The sequence below is a fragment of the Triticum aestivum genome, chromosome 3A, assembly GCF_018294505.1.
Source record: "Triticum aestivum cultivar Chinese Spring chromosome 3A, IWGSC CS RefSeq v2.1, whole genome shotgun sequence".
Classification (NCBI taxonomy): domain Eukaryota; kingdom Viridiplantae; phylum Streptophyta; class Magnoliopsida; order Poales; family Poaceae; genus Triticum; species Triticum aestivum.
The window spans coordinates 669,007,337-669,031,210 of NC_057800.1; the positions used below are offsets into that span (position 1 = coordinate 669,007,337).

At 50.0% G+C, this 23,874-nt stretch overlaps 1 pseudogene; it reads left to right on the forward strand.

The window, feature by feature from the left end:
• LOC123057123 (uncharacterized) overlaps positions 1-18,336 on the forward strand; it is a 122,915-nt pseudogene extending 104,579 nt beyond the window's left edge.
• The last annotated feature ends 5,538 nt before the right edge of the window (positions 18,337-23,874 follow it).

Genomic DNA, 23,874 nt, shown 5'->3' on the forward strand with positions numbered 1-23,874 from the left:
TATTCAAACACCGACCGTTCAAGAAGATCCTTTTACTGAAGAGCCCACGCAGCCTAAGAGTGCCACAGATCCGACTGAAGTCGAGGTCCCAGCAGTGGTCGACCTAATCATGGAGGTTCTGGTCATCACACCTGACTAGACAGTGTCGTACATTGCGTACATCCTCAGAAAAGAACTCCCAGAGGACGAAGAAGAGGCTCGGCAGATTGACGTCGATACAAGGCCTTTACTGTGATAAGAGGACAATTGTTCAGGGAAAGCGTGACTGGAGTCGGTCAAAGATGCATAACGCCAGAAGAAGGTCGAATGATCCTCAACGACATCCACTCGGTGACCTGTGGCCACCATGCGTCCTCTCGGGCCATCGTGTCTAAAGCATACCGAGCCGGATTCTATTGGCCACGAGCAAATGAAATGGCGAAAGATATAGTCGACAGATGTGAAGGCTGCCAGTTTTACTCCGACATGTCTCATAAGCCAGCGTCAGCCCTGAAGACCATTCCCCTCGTCTGGCCCTTTGTTGTTTGGGCACTGGATATGGTTGGACCACTGAGAACTGGTAGGAGCGGCTTCACTCACGTGCTCGTTGCAGTCCACAAGTTTACCAAATGGATCGAAGCTAAACTTATCGAGAATCTTGAAGCTAGCACCGCTGTCAGTTTTATCAGAGAATTGACATTCAGATATGGAGTCCGTCATAGCATCATCACTGACAACGGATCGAACTTCGATTCTGATGAGTTTAGAGCTTTTTGTGCTTCTCAAGGCACACGAGTCGACTATGCTTCAGTCGCTCACCCACAGTCGAACAGACAAGCAGAAAGAGCCAATGGCCTAATTCTCAAAGGATTGAAACCCCGACTGATGCGTGATCTCAAACACGCAGCAGGCGCTTGGGTCGATGAACTTCCGTCAGTTCTGTGGGGTTTGAGGACAACTCCCAATCGGTCGACTGGACGACCTCCTTTCTTTTTGGTCTATGGAGCCGAAGTTGTTCTGCCAAGTGACCTGCTCCACAATGCACCCCGAGTCGAGATTTTCTCTGAAGAAGAAGCAGAGCAGGCCCGGGAAGATTCAGTCGATCTCCTAGAGGAGGAAAGAGAGAGGGCCTTGATCCGGTCGACCATCTATCAGCAAGACTTGCATCGATTCCACGCCAAAAACGTGAGGGGTCGAGCCTTTCAAGAAGGAGACCTGGTTCTTCGAGTGGATCAACAGAAACCACACAAGCTCACCCCGGCTTGGGAAGGCCCCTTCATCGTCACCAAAGTTCTCCACAATGGAGCATACCATCTTTACAGTGTTGAGCATCAGAAGGACGAGCCACGAGCCTGGAACGCGGAGCTGCTCCGCCCCTTTTATACTTAAGCACTGGTTCGAATAAAATGTAATAAGAAACACCTTTGTAATTTGTTTACCAAAGAAAAGAGCTTTACTGTCCTCTTGTACGATTGTTGTTGTTCTTATTTACCTCTGAAATCCCCCAGTGGGTGGGCTTAGTCGCGAATCCGTTTCGCCTAAGTTCGAAAGAAAATCCTACTGAGTGATGAGCAAGCCTCTCACTCGGGAGGCTTAGCTGCGAATCCGTTTCGCCTAAGCTCGAAAGAAAATCCTACCGAGTGCTGAGAAATCCTCCCACTCGGGGGCTTAGCTGCAGTCCAGTACTCGCCTAAGTTCTCTCACTCGGAGACTTAGCTGCAGTCCGGTACTCGCCTAAGTTTGAAAAATCCTACCGAGTGGAGAGCAATCCTCCCACTCGGGGGCTTAGCTGCTGTCCAGTACTCACCTAAGTTCTCCCACTCGGAGGCTTAGCTGCAGTCCAGTACTCGCCTAAGTTTGTAAAATCCTACCGAGTGGTGAGCAATCCTCCCACTCAGGGGCTTAGCTATAGTCTAGTACTCGCCTAAGTTCTCCCACTCGGAGGCTTAGCTGCAATCCAGTACTCGCCTAAGTTTGTAAAATCCTACCGAGTGGAGAGCAACCCTCCCACTCACGGGCTTAGCTGCAGTCCAGTACTCGCCTAAGTTTGTAAAATCCTACCGAGTGGTGAGCAATCCTCCCACTCGGAGGCTTAGCTGCAGTCCAGTACTCGCCTAAGTTTAAAAAATCCTACCAAGTGGAGAGCAACTCTCCCACTCGGGGGCTTGCAGTCCAGTACTCGCATAAGTATAAAAAATCCTACCGAGTGGAGAGCAACCCTCCCACTCGGGGCCTTAGCTGCAATCCAGTACTCGCCTAAGTTTAAAAAATCCTACCGAGTGGAGAGCAACCCTCCCACTCGGGGGCTTAGCTGCAGTCCAGTACTCGCCTAAGTTTAAAAAATCCTACCGAGTGGAGAGCAACCCTCCCACTCGGGAGCTTAGCTGCAGTCCAGTACTCACCTAAGTTTAAAAAATCCTACCGAGTGGAGAGCAACCCTCCCACTCGGAGGCTTAGCTGCAGTCTAGTACTCGCCTAAGCTCTCCCACTCGGAGGCTTAGCTGCAGTCCAGTACTCGCCTAAGTTTGTAAAATCCTACCGAGTGGAGAGCAACCCTCCCACTCGGAGGTTCGGAGCTACGCCACAAGTACAACGTGCGCTCCATCCCTATCCGCAAGGACGACGAGGTGCAGGTCAACTGCAACCTTTTCCTTTGGAGCTACGCCACAAGTACAACGTGCGCTTCATCCCTATCTGCAAGGACGATGAGGTGCATGTCGACTGCAACCTTCCCCTTCGTAGCTACGCCACAAGTACAACGTGCGCTCCATTCCTATCCGCAAAGGCGACGAGTGCAAGTCGACTACAACCTTCTCCTTCGGGACTACGCCACAAATACAATGTGCGCTCCATCCCTATCCGCAAGGACGACGAAGCGTAGGTTGACTAGAGTCGCCACCTCAGAGCTGCATCCCCAGCGCAAAGATTATTCCGTGTGAAGAACAAAGTCCACTTGAAGGCAAAACACAAGCATGTTCGGAAATAAACCAAATTCAGATAAATCCTAAAGTTCCAAGCAACAAATCAAAATTATTCGAGCATCAATCCCGAATGAGTTTAATGGTTACAGTAACCACTCGGCATTCTGAGGCAAATTAAAGATAGGTTTAAATCTCATAGTTTGTTCACTTGGCAGGAGGAGGGCTAGCGGGTTCGATGAATTCATCTAGGTCGATTCCATCTACGATACGAGTGGTAGCAGCGACGAAAGTCTCCATAAAGGACTGGAAGTCGTGCCTTTTGGTGTTGGCGACCTTGATCGCCGCCAGCTTGTCTTCACGAGCTTCCTTGCAGTGGACTCTTACCAAGGACAACGCCAAGTCAGCACCACACTGGGTAGAGGACTTCTTCCATTCTTGCACTCGAGCAGGAATCTCGTTGAGCCGAGCCATCATAGATTCCAGGTCATTTTGAAGCGTCGCCCTTGGCTAGAGTGATGAGTCGATCTGTGAAACTGCCACCTTCAGACGTGCGAGGTAACTTGTGACGCTGGCGACACGGGATTCCAGTCGAAGCACGTTCATGGCAGTTTCGTCGCAAACTGGAGAAACGATAGGGTATAGACCCGTTTCGATCCTTCCGGTTTCCTCGTCAAAGTTTTGGCAGAATTCTGCAGTCAAAGAGTTAGTGAGTCGACTGGACAGGATTAACTTGCAAGCAGCAAAGCAGTCGGATTAAAAGGAGCACCTTCCAGCATAAGGTAGAGCTTCTTAGCAAGAGTTCTCAGATAGACTTCCGTGTCATTTCTCTTACGGACCACAGACTCCAGCTTCTCATTCAAGGCAATCTTATCCTTCTTCAGACGACTTACTCCTCGGTTAGACTCATTGAGACAGGACTTCAGCTTGTTCACCTCCCCTTCCAACGCTCCGACTGATGCCAACTTCTGATCTGCAAGGGTAGTCTTATCTTGAGCTTCCTTCTGCGCAGCTGCAAGGTCCAAGTCCTTCTTCTCCAAAGCCAACCTCATTTTCTCTGCAAAGAAGCAATCGGATCAAACAAGAGATCGAAGAAATATCTTAAAAGACGATCGACGTGAACGGTCGACAGGCAGTTACCTTCCATACCAGTACTTCATCTTGAGCTTTCTTCAAATTTTGTTGGGCCAGCTCCAAGTCGAGGTTGAGTTGCCTCTGCTTCTCCTCAAATAGGCAAACTTATAAATGAGAGTACAAGATTTCTGCAGCAGGTAAAAGACGTGTCAATCGACAAGATCAAAGGTTATTTACTTTCGAGTGAACGAAACTTAAAAGTTTACTCAGACCCCAGCCGACTGCCCGTAGTCGACAGCGGTCTCGGGGACTACACCCAGCGGGTGCACTTGGTGTGCCCCCACTGATTCAGACCCAACTCGATCGGTCCGCCCGGGTCGAGTAAAAAGAGAAAAGAACTATTCAGACCCCGGCCAACTGCCAGCAGTCGACCGCGGTCTCGGGGACTACACCCAGTGGGTGCACTTGACGTGCCCCCACTGGTTCAGATCTCATTCGACCGGTCCGACCGGGTTGAGTGGAAGAAAAGAAAGTAAAAAAGAACTCAGACCCAGTCGACTGCGGTCTCGGGGACTACACCCAGTGGGTGCACTTAGCGTGTCCCCACCGGTTCAGATCCTACTCGCCCAGACCGAGTGGAAGAACACAAATACCAAATACAAAAAAACACCCAGTGGGTGTACAGATTCGATGCAAACAACAGGAGATTGTATAGAAGAAAATGTTTCAGATAGCATATCCTGACAGAACAAGGTGAGCCAAAAAAGTCTACTTACCTGGACATTGGCCCGGAGAGCAGCGCTGGTGTCATAAGCAGCCTGGCTATTCTCATGCACCGTCTTCATCTGCTCCATCATCACATTAGCCGGACGGATGGCTTCTGCAGCCGCTTCCGACTGGTTGTCCGAAACAGGGTAGCTGGTGAAAAAGAGAGCAGACGACCCAGGTGTGGCAGTTTGGAGCTCCGTGGCATGGAGTTGGACGACTGAAGGAATCACCGGTGCTCTCGATGGTGCGGGGTGCCCACTCGACAAGGGTGCAGCGAATGTTACAAAGGCCCTGCCCGCGTCTTCAGATTGACGGACGGGTGGTGTTGTTGTTGGCCCTTGCTGAGACATCTTGCCAGCTGCTACCTTTTTGCTCTTCCTGGGCTTAAGAGCCACATCTTCATCGTCATCTGGAAGATCGATGACGTTGGGTGGAGCTGCAAGACAGATCAGTCGACCCCAAGTGAACCACTAGAATGGAATCGACCAAGTAATCAAGAACAAGATCATAAGAGTTTCTACCTGGGTTGGAGGTAACCGCGTCTTCCATCTCCTCGTCTCGATACTGGAGGGAAGAGGTTCCCGATGTAGAAGCACTGCAAGTGTCCGTACTCAATAGGTTACGTTCTGTTGCTCGAGTCGACGAAGAGAACAAGTCAGATGACTACCCGGAGATGGTAGGGACGGTCACTTTGATCCTAGGCAAAGCCTTGGGCAGTTTGGAGGAGGTGGCTGAGGGAGTCTTGGATTAGGGGGTGTTTAGATAGCTGAACTATACCTTCAGCCGGACTCCCGGACTATGAAGATACAAGATTGAAGACTCCGTCCCGCGTTCGGAAGGGACTTTCCTTGGCATAGAGGGCAAGCTTGGCGATACGGATATGAAGATCTCCTACCATTGTAACCGACTCTATGTAACCCTAACCCTATCCGGTGTCTATATAAACCGGAGGGTTTTAGTCCGTAGGACAACATACACATCAACAATCATACCATAGGCTAGCTTCTAGGGTTTAGCCTCTCTGATCTCGTGGTAGATCTACTCTTGTACTACCCATATCATCAATATTAATCAAGCTGGACGTAGGGTTTTACCTCCATCGAGAGGGCCCGAACCTGGGTAAAACTTCGTGTCCCTTGCCTCTTGTTACCATCCGGCCTAGACGCAAAGTTCGGGACCCCCTACACGAGATCCGCCGGTTTTGACACCGACATTGGTGCTTTCATTGAGAGTTCCTCTGTGCCATCACCGTCAGGCCCGATGGCTCCTACGATCATTAATGGTGATGCAGTCCAGGGTGAGACCTTCCTTCCCGGACAGATCTTCATCTTTGGCGGCTTCGCACTGCGGGCCAATTCACTTGGCCATCTAGAGCAGATCGAAAGCTATGCCCCTGGCCGTCAGTTCAGATTCGGAAATTTAAACTACACGGCTGACATCCGCGGGGACTTGATCTTCGACGGACTCGAACCACCGCCGAGCACGCCGCACTATCACGACGAGCATGATCTAGCTCTGCCGCCAAACAGTGCCTTGGAGGCCACACCCGCATCGGCTCCGACCCTTAGTTCGGAGCCAACTGCGTCGATCGAGGATGGGCGGTCGGACGCCACCTCGGGGGCTGTGATCCCAACAGCGGTTGAGCCAAACACCAGCCCCGTACTCTACGAGACTCGTGACTCCATGGAATCGGATTCTTCTCCGGACTCCGAACCCTCCGCGCCCTTGCCGATCGAATCCGATTGGGCGCTGATCATGGAGTTCACGGTCGCGGACGTCTTTCAGCACTCGCCTTTCGGCGATATCCTGAAGTCACTGAAGTCTCTCTCTTTATCAGGAGAGCCCTGGCCGGACTACAGTCAGCAAGGTTGGGGTACGGACGATGAAGAAATTCAAAACCCACCCACCACCCACTTTGTAGCCACTGTCGACGACTTAACCGACATGCTCGACTTCGACTCTGAAGACATCGACGGTATGGACGCCGATGAAGGAGATGATGAAGAACCAGCGCCTACTAGGCCCTGGAAAGCCACCTCGTCATATGACATATACATGGTGGACACCCCAAAAGAGGGAGAGGGCGATGGAACAGCGGAGGATGACACCTCCAAGAAACAACCCAAGCGCCAGCGTCAGCGGCGCCGCTCAATATCCCGCCAACACAAAAACGGTGATTCCAGCACGGGAGATAATAATACTCCGGAGAGTGCCGAAGAAAACCCCCTCCAGCAAGGTTTAGCACAGGAGGATGGAGAAACCAGCCCTCGTGAGAGAGCGGCAGACAGAGAGGTCGAGGACGATAATTATATGCCTCCCTCCGAAGACGAGGCAAGCCTCGACGACGATGAATTCGTCGTGCCAGAGGATCCCGTTGAGCAAAAGCGTTTCCAACGCAGGCTTATGGCCACGGCAAGAAGCCTCAAGAAAAAACAGCAATAGCTCCGAGCTGATCAAGATTTGCCGGTTGACAAATGGACCGAAGTCCTTGCTGCCGAAGAGCATAAACTCGAACGCCCCTGCAAGAGTTACCCAAAGCGCAGGTTGCTGCCCCAATTAGAGGAGGAAGCACTTGATGCGGCCGAACGGCCACCTCGTGGCCGTGATAAACAGGCCTCCCGACCCTCCACTCAAGCCGCACCCCATACCAAGGCACGGGAATATGCGCCGGACTTACGAGACATGTTGGAGGACAAGGCAAGGCAAACATGATCGATCTACGGATCGCGTGGGCACCCCACGGCTCGAGTCGGTAACCATCACGCTGGCCACAAATTCGGCAGGGCCGAACACAGTAGACAAAACTCATTGGAGCTACGTCATGATATCACCTAGTATAGAGGCGCCGCACACCCACTATGCTTTACAGACGAAATAATGGATCATCAAATCCCCGAGGGTTTCAAACCCGTAAACATTGAATCATATGATGGCACAACAGACCCTGCGGTATGGATCGAGGATGATCTCCTTCATATCCACATGGCCCGCGGCGATGATTTTCACACCATCAAATACCTCCCACTCAAGCTTAAAGGACCAGCTCAGCATTGGCTCAACAGCTTGCCAACAGGATCAATCAGTTGTTGGGAGGACCTGGAAGCCGCATTCCTCGACAATTTCCAGGGCACTTATGTGCGACCCCCAGACGCCGATGACCTAAGTCACATAATTCAGCAGCCAGAGGAATCGGCCAGGCAATTCTGTACATGGTTCCTAACAAAGAAAAATCAAATAGTCGATTGTCCGGACGCTGAGGCCCTAGCAGCCTTCAAGCACAATATCCGTGACGAGTGGCTGGCCCAGCACCTCGGACAGGAAAAGCCGAAATCTATGGCAGCACTCACGACACTCATGACCCACTTCTGTGCGGGAGAAGACAGTTGGCTTGCTCGTAGCAACAATATGACCAAGAACCCTGGTAGTTCGGACACCAGGGACATTAGTGGTAGGTCGGGTCGCAACAAGCAGAAGCGTCGCATTAACAGCGACAATGCTGAGGATACGGCAGTTAATGCCGTATTCAGAGGCTCTAAACCCGGTCAGCGGAAAAGCCATTCAAAAGGAATCCTAGGGGACCGTCTAGCTTGGACCTAATACTCGACCGCTTGTGCCAAATACATGGCACCCGAAAAGCCGGCCAATCACACCAACAGGGACTGTTGGGTGTTCAAGCAGGCAGGCAAGTTAAGCGCCGACAATGAAGACAAGGGGTTGCATAGCGATGACGACGACGAGCCCCGGCCGCCGAACAACAATGGACAGAAGGGTTTTCCCCCAAAAGTGCGGACGGTGAACATGATATACGCCACCCACGTCCCAAAAAGGGAGCGGAAGCGCGTGTTAAGGTACGTATACACGGTAGAGCCAGTCGCCCCAAAGTTCAACCCATTGTCCTCCTGCCCGATCACCTTTGATCGAAGAGACCATCCCACTAGCATCCGTCATGGAGGATTTGCCGCATTGGTTCTAGACCCAATTATTGACGGATTTCATCTCGCTAGAGTCCTCATGGACGGCGGCAGCAGCCTGAACCTGCTTTACCAGGATACAGTGCGAAAAATGGGCATCGATCCCTCGAGGATTAAGCCCACCAAAAAGACCTTTAAAGGCATAATGCCAGGTGTAGAGGCCAACTATACAGGCTCAGTCACACTTGAAGTGGTCTTCGGATCCCCGGATAATTTCCGAAACGAGGAATTGGTCTTCGACATAGTCCCATTCCGCAGTGGCTATCATGCACTGCTCGGACGAACCGCATTCACCAAATTCAATGCGGTACCGCACTACGCATACCTTAAGCTCAAGATGCCAGGCCCTCGTGGAGTAATTACGGTCAATGGAAACACCGAACGCTCCCTCCGAACGGAGGAGCACATGGCGGCCCTTGCAGCGGAAGTACAAAGCAGCCTCTCCAAGCAGATCTCCAGTCCAGCCATTAAACGTCCGAACACCGTCAAGCGCGCCCGGAGTAACCTACAACAAGACCGCCTGGCACGTTCCGAGCAGGCGTAGAAATACGGCCCCAACCCCAACCCTAGCAAAAAGGTGACGCTGGTACTTCATGTACATAATTACGCTCTGGAAATACCATGGGCATAGGGGGAGGGGCACCATCACGGCACGCCCAAAACACGGCTTAAACCGCACGAGGGGCTGCAGATTTTTTACTTTTCTCTTACTTCCAGGACTCTACTCTTCGGAAGGCTTGTTCGGCAGTTCACTTGCCGCACAAACGATGCAAGAACCAGGGAAGCAGACAAGCCATGCCCCATTACGCAAATCCCAGGTGGTCTCTATCACGAGCAGTATACCTGTTTCGCATACTATTCCGCAGCTTGCCCCTGGAGCAGACATGTTAAATATTCCAACTTTTCGTTTATCACATTACTTGTATCGTTCTGCTTTGATCGCAGCTATTTTTACTAAACAATGCATAGCTTTTGTCTATTTTTGCTCTATCTTTTTTATAAATAAATGTTCCTTAATGACATGTTGCACCCGTACAACTTGGTACAGCCAAAATACGCCAGGGGCTTTTAGCACCCCTCAATATGGTGTGAGAAGTCCGAACACTTTCACAACTGCGGCACCCCGAACTTATAGCATTATATGCATCGGCTCCGAATCATGTCTCGGGTCAATAGTTGGGTTTGCCCGGCTCCTATGTTTTGGTGCCTTACGTTCCGCTATATCGGCTAAGGTAGCACTAGGAGAACCACTGCAATTGTGCCCCAGTTGAGCTGGGCCGAGCACCTCAGTGGAGAAAGCTAAAACTGACTGTCATGATGAAGCGAGAGCTGGTCGCTGTTCGAGAGGTTTTTTCGAGTCCCTAAAGACTTATGCCGCTTAGGGCGACGAGTCGGCTCTGTCCGGCCAAGGCGTGGATAGCGCCCCGAACTCGGTCTTCCGAATACTAGGGGCTTCGCCGAAATTTAAAATTATAGAATTCTATGGCTAAGTGAGAGTGTTCACGCATTATAGTCCGATTGCCTCGTTCGTCGGGCTGAGCGCCTCCCTCGAAGGACCCAAACATGGGAAAAAGAGCGTCCAGATTTATCCCCGAACACCCCAGCACTAGTGGCAAGGGGGCAGAAGCCGACGACTCGCCATCTCTCAGTATTCATAAACAGCCGCACAGAAGGTAATATTTTAAATTCAAGCAGCATTGCTCAGCGCATATGAACAAGTTTTCAGCGCACAAGACAAAAACGAGCGAGTTTTACTCAAAAATTACATCCCTAGTACATTCATCCGCCATAAGGAGGGCACCCTTCAGAACATCCTTATAGTAATTTTCGGGCTTGCGATGCTCTTTCCCCGCTGGTGGCCCGTCCTTCACAAGCTTCTTCGCATCCAGCCTGCCCCAGTGCACCTTAGCGCGGGCAAAGGCCCTACGGGCACCTTCAATACAGACGGAGCGCTTGATGACTTCAAGCCTTGGACAGGCCTCCACCAGCCGCCGCACCAGCCCGAAATAGCTCACAGGCAGAGCCTCTCCAAGCCACAGCCGAACTAGGAGGCCCTTCATGGCCTGTTTGGCCGCCTTGTGGAGCTCGGCTAGTTGCTTCAGCTGGTCGCTCAGGGGCATGGGGTGTCCGGCCTCAGCATACTGAGACCAGAACACCTTCTCCATCGAGCTGCCCTCCTCGGCTCGATAGAATGCGGCAGCATCAGATACACTCCGGGGAAGATCTGCAAATGCCCTTGGAGAGCTCCGGATTCGGGTAAGTATCAAGTAAATCACGTTTATGTGTTTAGTTTGCATAAAGAATGCCTTACCCACCGCTATTTTCTTCACCTCATCCAACTCCTGGAGGGTCTTCTGGGATTCGGCCTTGGCAGACTTGGCATTCTCAATAGCCGCCGCGAGCTCGGACGCTCGCGTCTTTGAGTCAAGCTCCAAACTCTCATGTTTCTTCATGAGAACCTGGAGCTCTTGCCGCACCTTGCCAACCTCGGCCTCATACCTCTCTCGCTTGGTGCACTCCGTGGCCGCACTCTTCTCGGCCTCGAGCAGCGCTTGCTTAAGGGTCGCCACCTCAGATGTGGCCCCTACAATAGCCATGTTAATCCTGTCATTTCTTGCAATTGCACCTTTTTTATATACATATTCAACCAAGGTATTTGCTTACCTTCCTTCTCCTCGAGCTGCTTCTTGGCACGCCCGAGCTCTTGCTCGGACTTCTCGAGGCTCTGCTTCAGCGTGTCCACTTCCGCAGTGAGTACGGCGGACGCTAGCAGAGAAGCCTGCACACGCATATTGACTACTTTTGTTAGACTCCTGCGAATTTTTTTGATCCTCTATTCGGCTTTTCTTCCCAAACGCCCAACAGAGCATTAGGGGCTACTGTCTATGCGGTAATATTATTTACACATTATTTACTTACCTCAAAGCCTGTCAAAAGGCTAGTACAAGCTTCAGTCAGTCCGCTCTTGGTGGACTGAACCTTCTGGACCACCGCACTCATAATAGCGCGCTGCTCCTCGTCGATGGAGGCGCCTTGGAGCGCCTCCAACATATTGTCCGGCGCCTCCGGGTGGACAGGGGTCGCCGGCACGGTGGACTTGCTCCTCTTGGAAGGAGGTCCCCCGCCAGACTCCGGAACCCTTGAAGGTTCCGGAGCGGTGTCCGGCCTAGAGCCGGACTTGGAGCCCTAGGGGGTTTCATCCCCTTTACTCATGGAGTCCGGAAGGTCGCCTTGTGGTGCCTCCGGGACCACCTCCTCCCTGCTTGGAACCTGTTGGGACAACATCTCGGTGTCGACCATAGGGCGGGGGGAGGAAGCCGTCGGAAGCGAGTTCACATCCGACGAGTCCAGTGAGCCGCTCGACGACACGTCGAGCCGGTCTTTGGGTGGGCTGCATAAGCATGATCGACATAAGGGAAAGCTGTGCAATAAACGAATACTATGAAATACTCCGGTATCCGGATACTTACGATTTTGCCAGGGGCTTGGCCCTGGGCTGCCACTCCTCTCCGCCGTCGTCGGTGTCGTTGGAGTAGTCCGGAGGAAGGGTTTTCCCCTTCTTGGACCCTTCGGCCTCCTCAGAGAGGGCGGCCTTCCTTTTCTTCTCTCCTCCCACTAGAGGGGGAGAGGTCTCTTCTTCTTCCTCCTCGTCTTCATGAGAGGAAGGCGCTTCGGGGCCGTCAGATGATGAATCCGACACCTCCTAGCGTCGGGCACTCTTTCAAGTCCCCATGGCCCTTTTTGTGGCCTTCTTCTCCGGCACCACATAGGGCGCCGGAACCAGCAGCTTCGCCAAACGAGCTTCCGCTGGGCCTTCGGGCAAAGGAGCCGGACAGTTGATCTGTCCGGACGTCACCTCCCAATCCTGTCAAAGATAAGGGAGCTTAGATCCCGCATAGAGTCAAACTATGAAAAACTGATACCCTATAAAAGGACAAAAACACCTTACCGCATAAGCATGATGCTGAGTACTGAATCCGCGATCCTCGGTAGCGGATGCGGGAGCCTCGGCGCCTTTGAAAAGCATCCTCCAGGCATCTTCGTACATCGTGTCGAAGAGCCTGTTTAGAGTTCGATGTTGCACCGGGTCGAACTCCCACAGGTTCAAGGCCCGTCGTTGACATGGGAGGATCAGGCGGATGAGCATAACCTGGACTACGTTGACAAGCTTGAGCTTCTTGTCCACCAGGGTTTGGATGCATGTTTGGAGTCCGGTCGGCTCTCCTTTTTTACCCCAAGACAGGCCTGCCTCCTTCCAGGAGGTGAGCCACATAGGGGGGCGGATCGAAACTCAGGGGGTGCGACCCATTCGGCGTCACGCAGCTCGGTGACGTAAAACCACCATGATTGCCACCCCTTCAGGGTCTCCACAAAGGAGCCCTCAAGCCACAGGACGTTGGCCATCTTGCCAACCATGGCACCGCCGCACTCCGCCTGGCTGCCGCGCACCACATTTGGCTTGACGTTGAAAGTCTTAAGCCATAGGCCGAAATGGGGGCGGATGCGGAGGAACGCCTTGCACACGACGATAAACACCGAGATGTTGAGGACAAAGTTCGGGGCCAGATCGTGGAAATCCAGACCATAGTAGAACATGAGCCCCCGGACAAATGGATGCAGAGGGAAGCCCAGTCCGCGGAGGAAATGGGGGAGGAATACCACCCTCTCATGGGGCCTAGGAGTGGGGATGAGCTGCCCATTTTCGGGAAGCCGGTGCGCGATGTCGCTAGCCATATATCCGGCCTTCCTCAGCTTTTTGATGTGTCCCTCCGTGACGGAGGAGACCATCCACTTGCCTCCCGCTCCGGACATGACTGGAGAAGGTTGAGGTGGTAGTGCGGACTTGGGCGCTGGAGCTCGAGTGCGCAAGAATGGATAGGCAAAGGAGGAAGAAGGCGTGGGTGAAAAGGTGGATCCTTATCCCCTTATATGGGTGGACGCAACTACATGTCCCCACCAGCCTGGTAAAACTCGCTTATCTCCAAACGCCATAATCAAAGGCGCGGTTGGGTTACCCACGCCCGTATTGATGAGAATCCCGGAATAAGGGGGCATGATCTCTGCTTTGACAAGACGTGCCAAGGAAACCACCTCGCATGACGCACTGAGGTGGGATAAGAAAACGACTCGGATAAAAGCTTGGTCGTGGTGTGTCGCACTACGGAATACGCCAGCAGATTAGATTTGTGTAAATATTATTCTCTCTATGGCAATATGTGGAAAACTTATTTTGCAGAGCCGGACACTATCTTTGTGTTTAAAATCTTCTATAAAGTACTTGGAGGAGGAACCCGCCTTGCAATGCCGAAGACAATCTGCGCGCCGGACTCATCGTCATTGAAGCCTGGTTCAGGGGCTACTGAGGGAGTCCTGGATTAGGGGGTGTTTGGATAGCCGAAGTATACCTTCAACCGGACTCCCGGACTATGAAGATACAAGATTGAAGACTCCGTCCCGCGTCCGGAAGGGACTTTCCTTGGCGTAGAAGGCAAGTTTGGCGATATGGATATGAAGATCTCCTACCATTGTAACCGACTCTATGTAACCCTAACCCTATCCGGTGTCTATATAAACTGGAGGGTTTTAGTCTGTAGGACAACATACACATCAACAATCATACCATAGGCTAGCTTCTAGGGTTTAGCCTCTCTGATCTCGTGGTAGATCTACTCTTGTACTACCCATATCATCAGTATTAATCAAGCAGGACGTAGGGTTTTACCTCCATCGAGAGGGCCCGAACCTGGGTAAAACTTTGTGTCCCTTGCCTCCTGTTACCATCCGGCCTAGACACACAGTTCGGGACCCCCTACCCGAGATCCGCCGGTTTTGACACCGACAGTGGCCTTCGGTGCTTTTGGAGCTGGAGGCGGCACAACCTTGGGCTGCTTTGGGGCCTTCTCAATCGGCGCTGGAGAAGACATCCGGGGGTGCTTCGAAGACTGCCCAGTCGGCGCGGTCGCCAGGTCCGGGGTGCTCGCCGGGTCGTGTGCGTGCTTGGATCTCCTCTCTCTGCAAGGAGGCGAGTCGACTTCTTCGTCATCGCACAACTCGTTGCTCTCCTCGTCCTCCTCCGCATCCGAGTACCACTCGCCGCTCTCGCCCCCGCTCGCTCCCTCCTTGATGTCTTGCTCCTGCACTCCGTTGGGCATCGAGTACATGTCAATGAGAGCCTGAAAGAACAACGAGCAAAAGGAGTATAGTCGACCATCAACAAGGTGTCACACGGTGAATCGGAAAGATATTTGGTAAAATAGAATCATACCTGCTCCGGCTGGCGCGAGTGGTCAAATGGAATCACCCTCCTAGATCCCGGGGGTTGTCTTTGTTGCTGGTGATTCCCATCAGCCACTTCTCCAAGATTTCCTCACTAACGTCCTCCGGGTGGATCCGAGTGGAGTCCTCGAGTCCAAAGTACATCCACATCGGATGATCACGGGCCTAGAGCGGTTGGATGCATCGACCGAGAAAGACCTCCAGCAGGTCCATCCCAGTCACCCCGTCATGGATGAGTTGGACGACCTGCTCGACCAGCACCTTGACCCGCGCCTTCTCTTCGGGAACCACCTTCAAGGAGGAGGGCTTCTCCACTCGAGCCAGGGAAAAGGGAGGAAGTCCAGTCGACTAACCCGGGGTCGGCTGATCCTTGCAGTAAAACAAAGTCGACTGCCAGCCACGGACCGAGTCGGGAAGGATCATCGCTGGGAAGATGCTCTTGTTCCTCATCTGGATCCACAGGCCCCCACATCTGGATCACGTGCATCCTCTCATCACTCGGATTGGCCTTTATGACCGACTGGGAGTGGCAGGTGAAGATATGTTTGAAGAGGCCCAGTGCGGTTGACAGCCCAAGAAATTTTCACACATTGACACAAAAGCAGCCAGATAGACTATGGTGTTTGGAGTGAAGTGGTGGAGCTGAGCCCCAAAGAAGTTCAAAAAGCCCCGAAAGAAAGGATGGGGAGGCAGAGAAAATCCGCGAGACGTGGGTGGCAAGGAGAACGCACTCACCCTCCCTTGGCTGCGGCTCAGTCTCGTTCCCCGGGAGCCACGCCGATTTGTGGGGGATCAGTCCCCCTCCACCAGGTCGTCGAGGTCGTCCTGGCTGATCGTCGAGCGGATCTAGTCGCCCTGGATCCAGCCTGGCGGCAGGCCGGATCTCGATGAGGATCCGCCCCGGCTGGTCCGCTTGCCCTTCGCCTTCGCGGTCGCCTTCTTCACGCGCTCCAGCGCCACCATCTTCTCTTTTCCCATGGCGGCGGATCGAGTTCGAGCGAGGGTTCGGCGATGAGAGCAGAAGCGAGCGTGGTTGAGAGGTCGGAGGAAGAAGAAAAGAGAATGGGAGCGCACGGTGCAGAGACCTAGTCCGGTGCCTTTTATAAGGTCATTTCCCCGAGTGACTAACTGGTAGGCCCAGATGATCTAAACAAATCCCGCAACAGTCGCGCGCACAGTACATGGCGAAAAAGGTGGCTCGGGGATCGAGGAGACCTGCCTAATCCGTCCCGATTACCATGGCCTCGCCCGTTTGGCGCGCTTCCCGAAATTCGAATCCCGCGAAATCCGCGGAGAGCAGAGCAACTGGTCAGACAGAAAACATCCTCCACATTATCATTCGAAATTCTACCGTGAAAGTTCACTCGACAAAAACGAAGAATGGACCAAGGCGACTGAATAAGAAGTCGATGTTGTCTCCTCAGTTCATTGTTCCAGAACAAGTTATACTCATAGCACAAAGAATGAGTCGGAAGTGTTCCCAACTCCTTCCTCACTCAAACCCTGATCCATTCGGGGGCTAATGATGAAGCTATGTACCTAGGGTAGGGTCATGGATCTGTCCAAGATACCCTCCCCAAGGACATCTCTAAAGGAACCAGAAGCGGTCGAAGCAAAATCATCATCCACTCGACCGTGAAGCTATGTTCCACTCGACAGTATAGAAGACACTCGACTATGCGAACCACCACTAGACGATACAAGAAACCACTCGGAGTGTAGAAGACCTAACGTCACTCAGGATGACAACAGTCGTCATTTATATCTCTTTATTACTAGCGTTACCAGTAACGACTTGCCTTAATATACATTGAACCATTTGTAACGTGGACTGGCTGGGGTCCTGGCACACTCTATATAAGCCACCCCCCTCCTCCGGGACAAGGGTTCGCACCCCCTGTAATTCACACGCATATATCCATTCAACCGCCTCCGGGCTCCCAGACGTAGGGTTGTTACTTCCTCGAGAAGGGCCTGAACTTGTAAAACTCGCGTGTACAACTCCTCCATAGCTAGGATCTTGCCTCTACATTCTTACCCCCCATTCTACTGTCAGACTTAGAACCACGACAGCCATCACATCTCTTATATATATGAGGTGGCTGAACTTTCTTTACAAGAAAATGACTCCAATTTTCTTCCAAATTTTTACTATATAAGGGAGGCATGACACGACTATACGAGTGGACTAGAAAATTTAACATGAAGTCATCTAGGTCATGGTCTTGCCAAATCGTTGTCCTGCAGAGAAGTCATCAAAGCCTGAAAAGCTGTGGATCCAAAACTGCGACCTCCACTAAATCTCATAGGCGCCACACCAATAAAGATGAGGCTGGAGGCTTCAACTGGGAACAGAACCACCGATCACCACCACCCTAACATATTGTGCGAACCGTAGCCTTACCATGCATAATGGACGATAGGAATCTACACTTGTGAGCGATTTACATTATCACATACAACACCATTGATATGGTAAGGATCGAGGAAGAAGTATTTGTCGGACAAACGTCTGCCACCATCAATGGTGCACCATGGGGGCACTTTATTGTGTGATCTTGCCATCACCGGTAAAAGGGCCCAACTAATGGACATCAAAATCCTACCTAAGACTCGCAAATCAAAGGAAACTACATCTCCGTTAGGTAGACCAAGCCCCCCCTTTGGCACCGGCAGTCCCGATAGAGAAGAGGGTGGAAACCAACCGATAGATGAGAAGTGGCGGCGTGCTGCGCCTAAATTTTTTTCCCTTATTTGGGTTAGGATAAACATCACCCATACAAACGGATGAAGAGTGAACACATGACTGAAGAAGGAGCGAGGTTCTTTTTCTTCTAATTTGGCTCGCTGTGTTTTCTCATTTACTGATTTGTATCTGTTGTCCTTCTTCCAGGGAAAGCTCCTGATGAGCATGTGAACACAATGTTGTCTCAAGGGATACTCCCTACACAACATGGTCGGCCTAGAGCGTCCAACGACAACCTTGTAATAAACACAGTAGACACACCTGAAACCAACAAACTCTTGGTAAGAACTCTACACTATGCTTATGCTTTACCAATACCAAATATGGTACTCTAGTTACTATATTACTAATGCTTGGCTAAATACTACATCCTAAGGTGATTCAGGCATGGCCTGCACCTTCGAATGATCTCCCAAAGGAACCAAAGTTCAGCTGCCCAGTCTGCATGAACGAGTTGGTCGATGTGTCGTCGACTATCTGCGGCCACATCTTCTGTGAGAAGTGCATCGAGGCCTCCATCTAGGCTCAGAGCAAGTGCCCTACCTGCTGTAGGATGCTGACCGTGAACAATTTTCACCGTATCTACCTCCCGGCCATGGATTGAAATGATCTAGCCATTCGAGAGGTGTGGTGGAGCATCGACATCTGAACCTTCTCCTCATCGGCATTTAGCTGATTCTGTCTTAACTATTCTTCACAGGGTTATATCATTAGCATTCAGTTTTTGCCGAACAGTTTAACAAGTGCTTGAGTAGTAGTTAATAATCTGCATCCTTCGTGGTAATTGGTATAGGTTTAAAGGATACGTATTGTGAACTTCATCTACAAAGAAATGTCAAAAATATTTTCATCGTAGGGTATATTTTCATCAGTCAAGAAGATTTGGGCTTTGTGTTGTCCCTCTCTATATATGAAAAGCAGGCCTGATTCCTTGAGATTGTTTACCATACGTGCCTATTGGCTTGCACATTTGTTGTACCATTCCATGAACGTTATAGATATAGATATAGTAATGTTTTTCCACGCAGATCTACCTGCTGCTAAGGTTTTGGGCACCGAGCGAAAAAATTGGTTACCAGGCGGTAACCGCAAATCCCAGTACCACATGAAAAATCACCTTACTTACCGGGCAAGAAATCCTTAATTTTTGAATTTGAATGAGTTTTTCTCCATATTCAAATTCATTCAAAAAATTCGTTCGCTAACCGCCTTGTATTTTTCTGTTACTGCAGTAACCAAAAATCTCGGTGCCCCACGGGATTTCTTTTCATCCGGGATCCAATCACGAGCTAGATTAAGATTCTTGGTCACGGACAAAAAATCATCTAGTTCATGGTCTTGCCAAATCATTGTCCTGCAGAGAAGTCATCATAGTCGGAAGAGCCGCGGATCCAAAATTGCGACCTCTTTCAATGTGAGCTGCAGTGCATCACCCTCGATGTCAAGAGTAAACGGTGGTGTGTTTGTGTGTAAACACAACCTAGGTCCATCCCAAAGCACTGCAATAGTGCAACGCCTACGGTGACCATTGGCAATGGCATGGAAATACGCTGATGTACTGTAGGAGGTGTGGCAGGCTGAACTGGACTGTAAAGGGTTGCACTGTCATTTCATAAACTTAATTTTCAAATGCATGACATATGTATCCTTTGTTGTTAATGCCCAATCTTTTCACCGCTTTCGAGGCACTTAAAGGTATCCGACAAGGTTATCTGTTATCTTCATATCTTTTCACCCTTATTGTCAATGAACTGACACTTTACTTACAAGAAGCCTTTAATTCTAATCGTTTGGAAGGTATCCAACTGACCCCTCTTCCCCCATACATTTCTCGATGTTTGTGAATTACTTGATTCTTTGAAGTAGGGCGGATAAAGGTCGATTGTTTTGGATGGATAATCCTATCCATAATAGGAGCCACCCTAATAGCATGCGCCTTAGCTAGGATATGAAATATCACGTTAATAACCATGATCGGCCTGAACTATCAGATATCCGCCACTCCAACTACCTTTGGGATTAACGCTACGACACCATAGTTCAAACATGAGGCGTCAAGCAACGCGACATAGAAATCTTGGAAAATGTCCACCACCACCCGTTTGATGGCACTTCAAAATTTCAAAAAGAATCATACATGCAAACCATCGGGAGCAGGTGCTGAATCCAGACGCATGGACAAGATAGTGGCTTCAACATCATTTTTCATGTAAGGGAGGAGGAGGGCATTCTCTGCTTCCGACACCTTGTCATCCCTAGTCCACATGTCTAGGTGCAGCCCCACCCCCTAGGTTCTCACTGGAATATATCTTTTGTAAAAGTTGTCTCAACCTTGTCATAGAGCAACCTAGGTCCATCCCAAAGCACTGAAATGGTGCAACGCCTACACAGACCATTGGCAATGGCACGGAAATACACTGATGTCTGGCAGAGGCGTGGCGGCTTACCTATAGTAGAAAGGGTTTCATTGTCATTTCATAAACTTAATTTTTAAATCCATGACGTATGTCTCCTTTACCGTTAACATTAATTCCCAACCTTTTCACTGCTTTTGTGGCACTTGAAGGTATATGACAAGATTGCCGTTATTGTCGTATCTTTTCACTCTTGTTGTCAATGCACTGTCACTTTGTCTACAAGAAGCATTTAATTCTAATCATTTGGAAGGTATCCAATTGGCCTCTCTGGTCCCCAACATTCGTCGACGTTTGTGAATTACTTGATTGTTTGCGGTAGGGTGGATAATAATGATGCCTCCTATTTTGCGCATATCATTATATTTCTTGTGATATTTCTGGGCAAACACCAAATTGGAGTAAATCTTCCATCCTCTTTAGTAAATGCAGCAATGAAAATTCTCGTAATCAAATTAAGAATATTTCCCTTGCTCCTAATATGGCCTCTAACAATTTACACCTCGGGCTTGGGCACCCTCCCATCCTACCTGGGCTGGGAAGAATAGATCTGCAGTCCACAACTTCATTATTGATAAATTAAAGCTAAGAATTGTTACAAAGCTAATTGGCCTTATGTTTGCACACGAACATGTCACTGTGTACGCCGGCGTCGAGTGTGATAAGCAAGCCAATGTTGCCGAAGGAGTCTCGCTGGATACACAAGACATGCCGACGAGATCTTTTAAGGACTCGAAACCCCACACGTCTTTGAGGGAGCCCATCAGGGAGCACTTGCTATGGGATGCCCTTGGTTGACCTCAACACCCCTAGGGTCTCGTGGATCGCTGACACCGAACATGAAGGACAAAAAAGAACGGGGAAGAATATAATGAAGGAGAGATAAAAAGATAAAGGTAAAAGTGGTAGATTGATTGATTGGGCGTTGCTCAATCGGCCATCACTTCTCTTATATATATGAGGTGGCTGAACTTTCTTTACACGAATATGGCTCCAATTTTCTTCCAATTTTTTATTGTATTAAAGGAGGCATGACAAGACTATACAAGTGGACTACAAAATTTAACATGTAGTCATCTAGGTCATGGTTTTGCCAAATCGTTGTCTTGCAGAGAAGTCATCAAAGCCGGAAAAGCCGCGGATCCAAAAATGCGACCTCCAATAAATCTCGTAGGCCTCACACCAATAAAGATGAGGCTGGAGGATTTAACTAGGAACGGAACCACGCTCACCGACACCCTAACATATTGTGCAAACCCTAGCCTTACCATGCAGAACGGATGACAGGAATCTATGCTTGTGAGCAATTTACATTATCTCTATGCTCGAGGAAGAAGTATTCGTCGGACTAACCTCTGCCACCATCAATGGCACACCACGGAGGCGCTTTGTTGTATGATCTTGCCATCACCGTTAAAGGGCCGAACTAACGGACATCAAAATCCTACCTAAAACTAGGAAACCGGAGGAAACTACATCTCCGTTAGGTAGACCGAGCCCCCCACCCCGCAGCACCGGCAGGCCCGACAGACGAGAAGACGGTGGCGACCTACCGATAGAGGAGAAGTGGCAGCGTGGTGCGCCTAAAAAATCTTCTCTTGTTTGGGTTAGGATAAACATCACCCATACAAACGGATGAAGAGTGAACACATGACTGAAGGATGAGTGAGGGACGTTCTCCTAGCAATAGAGCAATAACTTTTCTATGTCTTTCTCCCCAGTTGGTTGTTATGTCTACGTTTAACACCCCCCAGCGCGCGCACAGACAAGCACACGCGAGCTGGTAGCTCAGTGATTGAACCTACTACATTTTCAAAAAGTGATTGAACTTGGCTAAAAGTACAAAAACATGCATCCACAATATTCTTAATAAACCGGCCTTGGATAAATGTCAATTGCTTCAGATGGATAATTCTAGCCATAATAGGAGCCATCTAATGGCAAGCTCCGTAGCTAGGATATGAAAGATCACTTTAATAAACGTGCTCGGCCTGAACTATGGGATATCCTTCGCTCCCACAACCTTTGGGATTAACGTCATGACACGGTAGTTCAAACGTGAGGCGTCAAGCACACCGACATAGAAATCCTGGAAATGTCCATCACCACCCCTTTGAAGGCACTCCAAAATTCCAAAAGGAACTGTACATGCAAACCATCGGACCAGGTGCCAGTCCATGTGTCTGGGTGCAACCCCACCCCTCCCCTAGGTTGTCTTTAGAACTAATCTTTGTAGAAGTCGTCGACATGAGTTTGGATCTCAACCTTGTCATGGAGCAACCTAGGTCCATCCCAAAGCACTGCAATGGTGCAACGCCTACGGAGACCATTGGCAATGACATGGAAATACGTTGATGTGTTGGTGGAGGTGTGGCCGGGTGACTTGGACTCGAAAGGGTTGCATTGTCATTTCATAATCTTAATTTTCAAATGCATGACATATGTCTCATTTGCCGTTAACATCAATGCCCAACCTTTTCACTACTTTCGGGGCACTCGAAGGTATCCGACAAGGTTGTTCATTGTCGCCTTATCTTTTCACTCTTGTAGTCAATGACCTGTCACTTTGTCTACAAGAAGCCTTTAATTCTAATCATTTGGAAGGTATCCAACTTGCCCTCTGCCCGCCCCCATACATTTTTTGATGTTTGTGAATTACTCGATTGTTTGCGGTAGGGCAGATAATAATGAGGCCTCCATTTTTGCGCATATAATTATATTTCTTGTGACACTTCTCGGCAAAGCACCAAATTGGAGTAAATGTTCCATCCTCGTTAGTAAATATACCGATCAAATTTCTCGTAATCAAAATAAGAATATTTCCCTTGCTCCAGTCCAAATATGGACTCTAACAATTTACACCTTGGGCTTGGGCACCTTCTCATCCTACCTGGCTGGACAGAACAGATGTGCAGTCCACAACTTTATTATTGACAAATTAAAGCTAAGCTTACTTGCTACTAAGCTAATTGACTTTCTAGTTGCACACAAACATGTCAATGTGTACGCCGTCGTCGAGCATGATAAGCAAGCCAACGTCGCCTGAGGAGTCTCGCCGGATACACAAGATATGTCAACGAGATCTTTTGAGGACCCGAAACCCCATATACCTGGGAGGGACCCCATGAGGGAGCACTTGCTATGGGATGCCCTAGGTCGACATGAACACCCGTAGGGTCTTGTGGATCACTGCCACCAAACATGAAGGACAAAGAAGAACGGAGAAGAATAAAACAAAGGAGAGATAAAAAGATAAATGTAAAAGTGATAGATTGATTGATTGGGTGCTCAATCGGCCATCACATCTCTGATATATATGAGGTGGCTGAACTTTATTTACCAGAAAATGACTCCAATTTTCTTCCAAATTTTTATTGCATTTAGGGAGGCATGACACTACTATACGAGTGGATTACAAAATTGAACATGAAAGGTGCCATGGAGGCATTCGTGCCCATGAATGAAATGGCAGAGGCGATGACAACGATGTTGTGATGGCGTGGTGGAGATGGTGCCATTAGCGCCGATCCTAGAGTCGCGCTAGAGGCGGCATTGTCGTTCTCCTACTTCTTCTTCCTTGTCTGCTCCCTCGTAGACAGCTTCTTGGTGACATGGAGGGCGATCTTAGGGTTGTGGAATGTGTCCCACGTGGAGGAGAGTGAGTGTATTTTGACTTGACGCAATTTTTACCCAAATCTTGGATTTGTTCCTTCTCCTTTTGATGCCAC